Source organism: Topomyia yanbarensis, chromosome 3 (genome assembly GCF_030247195.1).
Source record: "Topomyia yanbarensis strain Yona2022 chromosome 3, ASM3024719v1, whole genome shotgun sequence".
Lineage (NCBI taxonomy): Eukaryota > Metazoa > Arthropoda > Insecta > Diptera > Culicidae > Topomyia > Topomyia yanbarensis.
Window position 1 is genome coordinate 422,868,977 of NC_080672.1, and position 8,527 is coordinate 422,877,503.

Here is an 8,527-nt window from a genome sequence, read left to right on the forward strand (position 1 = left end):
GTTTATGTAGTACGCAAATAAAAATAAAATATGAAGATTTATTCATCATTGTTTTTTTTCGTTTGTAACTATCACTGTCAAAACTATACCTAATGTTGAATACAGGCAAGTCAAAAACTGAAGAATTTATGTTGTTTGTTTGTCTTTACTCGGAACACTTGAAACGGTTTTGAGGAACATTCTTGAATGTGAATGAAATTAATCAAAGTTACCTTTGAAGAAGCGCAAACTGTCAGTGTTGAGAAAGCTTCAATGAGCGGACATGTGAACAAATTAAAAAAAAACTACTTCTAAGCAAAACCTCTTCGTGCCTATCGATCAAATCCCTTTCAAGGAATCTTGAAAAAAACACGCTAGTATCAAGCAACCTGCGACAGTTGCATCGATAACAACGACGCCTAATCGCATCTGCATCCTCCTCCCTGCTGTCCAGCTGAAGCTGCTAAACAAAACATAACCTAACACCGGCAGATGCCCTGCCCTACATAATACACATCCTATATCATTTCGCGGCAGTTCGATCAACAGTGTACAACCTACATACCTGCAATGGCTCAACCGAACCGGTGGTGCGTGGTGTTTCAAACACGCTGCTGCCAGCAACCGAGTGCACACAAAGAGATAGAGAGAGTCCGGCTGCACATGCAGCTGATGATGAAACGTTCAAAAAAAAAATGCAGCAGTTGCAATACCGTTGATAAAAGGTATCGGATAGGCGCAGGACAGCGAAAAAACATAGAAACAAATTTGTCGGCCTCGGCATCTGATGCTACACCACCAATTTGATCAACGCTTGTTCATGCTGCTCATTCGCTAAAACGGACTGCTTGGATATAGAAATTATTTCAAATTGACAGACTGCCAGCCTGCTGCTGCTTTTGCTGCTGCTGCTAAAAGCGTCGTCGTGTTGAGCCCAGCCTGCCTGCCTACCGAGTGCCGAGTGTTTCGCGTTGAGCAGATGAACGAATTAAATCCCCTTTTCTAACAGCAGCAGAAGCAGTTACACCTTGAAGAGGTCGATACGGCAGCAGTCGAGGGCTGACACACCAGCTCGCAGTGGCAGCCGGCTGTCTGCCTGCGCTGTTCCCCGCGGCTCGAGTCGAAGTTAAAGTTAATGAAAATCGCGACCGTTGATTCTCACGGGATTGCTGTCAGCTGTTCCGGCTGCCAGGCGGTTTTCTAAATCCAGAGTGTAATGCAGCCGCCACCGTTCCGTTATTATTAGAAGCCGGGAATGGTTTGCATTTGGCGTCGATTTGGGTGATGCTTTTTTTTGGTTTCGCGCATTGAAAGGGACTATGAGAAAAATGGTGGCTGGTTGTGCTGTAATTAGTCATTGTACATCAAAAGGTAGTAGACAATATTTCCATATTGTTAGTGATCAGATTTTTGTAGTTTGTTATTTAAATATATTTCCATTTCATTCATTTCTGTTGCCCATACAAACTAGAACTACGAAAGTGATATAGATCAAAGAGTGCTGCTACCCCATATTGTTTATGTCGGCTAGCAACGACTTCCATGTTTCCAAATTTTTTACAATATATCGCCGTCTTTTATCTCTTTTCCACATGGAAAGTGTTTGGAACAGAACAAAATTAAAAAACTTTTGAGGACGTGACTAGTTACGGAGATGTGCGGAACTAAATGATTTCAGATCGTGGTGGATTCTGAAATGACAGTGGATATGCTTATCGCAGAAGCATCATTTACGACTTGTGCAGGTAATCGTGCTAGACTATGCTGCAATAGATAGTTTTTTGCCATACGGATCTGAAATAGAGAATATTGAGAACATGCTACTGATTCAACATTCCACTTTATATCGGATTCAATAATTATTACACAGCTTAAATTCCACAGAAGGAGAAGGAAGCAATGTTTGGTTCGTCAATTTGTTTACACGAGAAGCTTCATTTAGTTCGCATCCACTTTCTTTGTGATGTCCTGAAGGAAATCTAAATTTATCAGTGCAGTAGAAAGGCTTGAGAACGATGGACAGAAATTCTGGGGTTATGCCCGAAACCCATTTCAACTTGCTGTTGAACAAAATTGATCCATATCTCCGGAAGCATGTAACTTAAGGTTAATCCGGCAAGCTTTAGCAGCACGTGACTCGGATCTAGTCGCAGGGTCGGCGCGCTACTGGGCAAGCTGGAGGGATTTCTCGGATCTCCAGGCAAACACTCAACTTCTTTAACGTCTGTCTTTTATTGTGTGATGTTCGTGTAGTGTTGTGGGCTTCACTGGTGGGTTCACTGGTACATACTGTACTCTATGGTTTGTTGGCAGCTAGATGAACCGTCGAGCGCTCACTGATCGTCTCCGGATCCGGAATTGTTGCAAGGATGACCTCGTGCAAGATGACGATGGCTGGTTCCTAGGGTGTATGGTTCGATGCAGGCCCGTGCGCAAAGGGGGGGGGGGTTGGGGGTTCAACCCCCCCCCCCCCATGAAGGTTTTGAGTTACTTTTGAATTGCAAACTGTTTTGACAAATCAAATGTCCTTTGAGTTCGGTCACTCTAGAAACAAGTCAATGAAGAAACCAAGGACGATTTTTGCGAGGGTGGCTGGAAAGGGATGTATGCCAAGTTCGACGGCTTCTCTGAAGGATTGGTTCACGTTTCGACAAGCTTCGATATTAGCAACAGTAGTGCGTAGACAGCAGATGTCGGTCAGCGGGCTGGCAACGGCACCTAAGAAGGAAAAACACGAAGTTGGAGAAAATCGGGATATCGTAGTCTAGAGAAATTTTACAACCGACGATTATTTCGTTGGAATGGCAGCGAAATGGATCGCGAAAATGGGCATCGGTATAGGGTGAAATACCGCCGCCAAAAAGTTCTCAGCACCAACTAGCAGATAAATAGGAACGACTACCACCAAGAAAGATAAGAAGCCCGGCGAAAGTGGCTGTAAACAGATGTAAATCCTTTTGGTGATCGGTTCATGTCTCAACAGATGACGATATTTGCAGCAGACCTGGGCAGGTCAGATGTATCGCGAAGATTGGACAGCAAGTAAAGAAAAGCTAGCTATGGATAAAAACATGACGATTAATACAAAACAAAATAAGTAAGAACACAAAGCAGTACTTAACGGTTGCCCCGGATGGATCAGATTTGCGAGATACAGAAGGTTCAGGTTTTGTTGGTTGGCTTAACAACTACTACAAACCAATCCGAATCCACCACGAGCCAGCAGGCAGCGCACAATGGTCGGAAATACCAAAAACGTTCACTAGAGGCCAAACCATAGAATATATTCACAGGGTGTCTTTGGAGGAATTGTTCGTATGAATATTCCCCACAATCTGAGAAAAATAAAATTGAGGCATGGCTTACTATGATTGAACTAGAAAAATTTACTTTTTATACTAACGAGGTAGAAAGTTGGTGTCTTCGAAAAAAGTTTTAGAAATGCTCATAATGAAGAATTTTATTGAACAACTTGAACTTGTAGGACTTAATGTTATCGATTTATAAAGCATTTTCTAAGGCCTTCCACATTTGTTTGGAACATGGTATGCACGAAAAGTCCTAGTGGAAAAAGTTATATTAAAAAACTAAATTTAGATAGAAAACGTTTTATAAATAGATAACATTAAGTCCTACTAGTTCAAGTTGTTCAACCAAATTCTTCATTACGAGCATTTCTAAAACTTTTTCGAAGACACCAACTTTCTACCCCGTCAATATAAAAAGTTAATTTTTTTAGTTTGATCGTAGTAAGCCATGCCGAATTTTAATTTTTATCAGGTTGTGGGGAATATTCTCACAAACAGTTCGTCCAAAGATACCCTGTGAATAAATTCGATGGTTTGACCTCTAGTGAATTAAGTTCACGTTTTTGGGGCTTCCGACCACTATGCAGCGGTGTCCTTTGATGACTCTTTCTCGATAACAAACATTTACCCAATTTGTTGAGCTGAGTCGTTTGGTTCAAAAGACTAGGTCCAGGCCTCTGAAAAAAAAACTTCAAAATTTGAGAGTTTCTTTACGTTTATGTTAAAATAAACGTTAAAAAATCAATGTGTGTGTATGTAACGGACAAACTCTCATTCGTGTTTCTCAGCAATGGCTGAACCGATCTTATCCAAACCAATTTTAAATGAAAGGCCTATCACCCAGACAGAACGCTATTAAATGTTTTTTGATTCTGGTGTTTAGTTTCCAAGATATGAATGCTTTAAGGTGCAAAATGCGCGCTTTTGCAGTTTTTTGAAATTTGCTGCCGAAATTGACGACGTAACTAAACAATTTATATATTTTTTTAGAAAGCTTACACGAAATACCTTTCGAACAAACTATAGATTGTTGAACTATCAAATCAAAACTATTATCAAAAGAGATTGTTCCGGCGCAACGTACATCGTGGATTCTAATATCGTCGAAATTGACAGTCAGCTCTTTACTCACATCTAGGTAATATTAAATATGTACGTTAGTGTAGGTAAACGGTGCAATACTTGAAAGTGTCTTGTATCCGTTAAAATGTAAATGTTCCTTACAAATAACCATTATACTCTAAGTTCGACCACTGCCATACGCGGTTGGTTTGTTTCGGTCGTAAATAAATTGATTTTACTAAGAAAATATGTCGAGTCAATTACGCGACGTGTCCTTGAGCAGCCAAGAATTGTACGAATATTTCGCTTTTCTTCGCCGTTTCTGCAGTCTAAAGAGGAACAAATGAGTGTCGACTGGTAATCCTAGCGTCATGCCTGAACCAACTAAAACACAACGTAGGACCTATCACTGGCGCGATCAGAGATATTTTACATTAAATGCGGACGAAAGATTTTTACCATTTCCCAAAGCCTGAAATAAGACCAAAAACATTCAATGTATTATTAGCGCCAAAACGGATAATGTTAGGTCAATAATATCTTCGGAGAATTTAAAGCATGCAATATGCCCTTTCTTTTAGTATTGTGATTTTACTGATTAATCCCCCTAAGAGTGAGATATTTTCATAAATTTTGTTGAAAGTATTGAAATAATGCCTTAAGCAAATTTGTAGCTCTTTTGCGAATAACTTTACTAAAGACATCAAATACACATTTCGAATACTTTAAAAGTTTTGGCTTGTTTTTTTATGGATTACCCTTTGTCGCTTATTTATTGTTCTACTTATTAATAATACATTTAAATGAGCGAAATATGATTTCTATAAAACTAATTTCGTATTCCATTTTTCTATCTACAACCACTAGAATAACCACCGAACAATTCCAAGTTGTCTAGATGAAACTTGATCACTTATCGGTGCAAAAAATTTCATTTGCGCAATACCGCAGTGGTAAAGGAATTGTTGTAGAGTAATGGTGGGTGGCTTGTGGGGGAGAGGGGGGGGGGTTGTGTTGGTAGAGATCAAATCGTCTAACATATTTCAATCTATAAAATGTTTTGACCAAAATATGTTATACTGAAAATTGCATTGTCGCCTGGAGTGCAAAGTTCCTGTCATTGTACTTTAATACCCTATAGTTTCCCGTTTGACAACACTGGCCTTACCGAGTAGCTTCAATGTGTCACCTGGTGTTAGGCTCTAGTACTAAACATATAAACAAGTAAACACGTAAGCGCATCGAGAAATGGATCGAAAGCAATCTTTCGCCTGCCGAACGATTCCAACGATATTACTTAAAGAAAAAAGTGAAACTACAAAGCGACACATATAAATCAGCAATCGAGAGACAGTTCAAAGCATCCAAAAAGCAACGTCAGGGGGCAAGTTTATCTGGGTTTGATAGAAGAGAGCTCAAAAGCAGAATGAGTATCGGCATTCGAAACTGGATGACAGTCGAATTCCACTTTTCTGTCCGTATTCGACACCAGCAGCTGCGTATGCTAAATTTTCTCGTGGATTTCCGGACGATGAATGGGTATTGGGAAAAGACCACTCCAACAACAACACAGCTATAAAAACTACAGCTTCGAAATCACCAGAAAAGTTTTATTGAGCAATTTTACTTTCCACGATATGTATCCTACACTGCACCTGGCAGGCCCGTCCGCAAGAGGAGAAATACTGCCGCTGAAGAACTCTCAGCACCGGCTATCAGATAAATAGAAACGAGTAGCGCTAAGAAGGATAAGAAACACTGCAAAGATGGTTGTAAATAGATGTAAATCATTATAGTCAACGGCTCCGCATCGGTTCGTGTCTTTACAGGTGACGTTGAAAAAATTATTTGCAGCGAACCTAAGCCAATTCCTCGAAGGTCGTACAGGTTTACGGCTGCTGTGCAATTGTCCGGTGGCGTGAATTTTACTGCGTTTGCTTTCGATTTTAAAGCTAAGGATATAGATCTATCTTCACATATTTGGGTCGGATTTACTCCCAAATGCCGAACATTTCTGATAACCGAATTCGTGAAGTTATTTGGAGCGATGGCCCATCTAGTGAATTTAAGATCCAGTTTATGATCCGAGTCCTACAATACTTAGCTAACAAGCACGAAAAGCCTTTTCAGTGGAAATTCTTCGCTACCCGTCACGGCAAAGGTTTATGTGATTCCTTTGGAGGTAGATTCTAAATTACAGTACGTGAAAAGTGTTGTGTACAAGGAGAACGTTTAGAACCAGTCAACAACGCACGAGATGTTGTGAGATTTGTCGCTCAACGAAATCAACGTTATTGAAATAACAGAGAAGGACATTATCACATTAAATGAAAGAGAACATTAGGGGAATAAATCACGTCCAATACGTGGAATTCTCCAACTTCATATGATTCGAGTTGATGAACACGGGGCAGTTAAAATAGCGAAGAACACCGTAGAATCAACATATAATTGACCTGTTATGTTCCAAAGCAAAGATGTCATTAAAATGAAAGTTATACAAATGATTTGAAATTTAGAAAGCTACTCAAATAAAATCTTTTTTTAAATCACTACATTAAAATAGTTATTTTGAGTCAAACTAAATTTTGAATTACCTGCGCCGTTACGTTAAAATAATTGTTTTGAGCCACCCTAATAAATAGTAACATTCATTTTCAATATGTTACTGTAGCAAAAACGCATTTAGCGAATCTGAGCTACATTAAACCTTGTTATTTGAACCGTTTCTATATTGCGGAAAAATTTTATCTTTATTTAGTCCACCATTGGTTCTAGAACGGAAGCTGTTGTATAAGACAAGTAAATATTAATTGTCAATTATATATAAATGTGAAAATGTAAATAGAGTTGGTTTAGCTCTTGTCGACTTTATAAGTTATTAATAGGTTTAAAAGTAAAATAAAGCGCTTCGGACGTACTTCAACAAATACTATTTGTCAAATTTCGTGAGACAATGGAAATTTAGGAACCCCAATATCAACAAACCTTGGTTAAAAAGAATGGATGAAAGTCGTGACTTCCTTCGTGTGATATCTCGGGTCATGTCCAATCGTTACACGTTGAATGCGCGTCTCCGCCGTATTGGGGTCGCGCGCTTATGGTGACGATTATCGTGACATTAAACATGTTGTCTGGTCGTGCGCCTAGAGTTTTAGCGCCAAATCTCCGTTAAACAAATCCCTTCGATTTCGTTCTAGTCCAAGATGTTCTTACTATCCTCGTTTTTACCAGTCTCTCATATACATATTTTTAAACACGATAAAAATCCAAATTTAGGTATCTCTCCTCTTTTGATCGACATGCTAACTGCTACTTCGAAATTCGATCCGAAAAAAGTTTCCAGCGTATCCAAGGAGGCTGGTTGGCGATTCGGTTCATGATGTCCTGAAAGTTTAACTTCTTTTTCCCTGTCATTTTTGTCCTCCCTCTATTCACTTTGTCCAATACGGCTCCACTACTCTTATTTTAGAATCAATGCCTCTTGTGTATGTCTTTTATCTTTCTTATCAAAAGTCTAATAGTGTTTCTCCTTATTTCAATTTTTAATCAAATTGGTATTTCTTATTAAAAAAATACAAATTGTATATCTGGTATTTCTAACTGCATCCTTTAGTCTGAATAAAAAAGCATCAATATTTTTTTTGCATATCGATCTGAATGCCTTGTTTCAAGATGTAGATCAAAATATTTTTCCTTTAGTATTAATATAAAACATAATTTCAAAATTCAAAAAATTCTAATTATTATCCCATACACATACATGGTTAATCTCAAGATTTGGTTTGTCCCAAACTTTCGACCTCCTCGGTAATTTGCGAGTGAATAGTACTGCCCATACTACCCACGTTTTCCGCCGGCCCTGCCATTGGGTCACCTACTCTGGAATGACGATCTCTAACATGATTTTATGCTTAATATGCAGTACTTTAAAAATATAGCCCACTTTTAATTCAAATCTGTTCACTAATTCCGAGCACCGAGGGTTTTGTGTCCGTGCTCATTCGAGTGCTTTTAGGCACCTACAAAACCATTGTTTGTGCCTCAATTTACCTTTACCACAGAATTCTTTCATTTTAAAAGAATTTGACTCACAAATTATTCGAATTGTAGTAGCAGAACCACCCTGGAGTATAAGACTGTGTGCAGTGAATTTTTCAAAATAAGCTGCATTATCG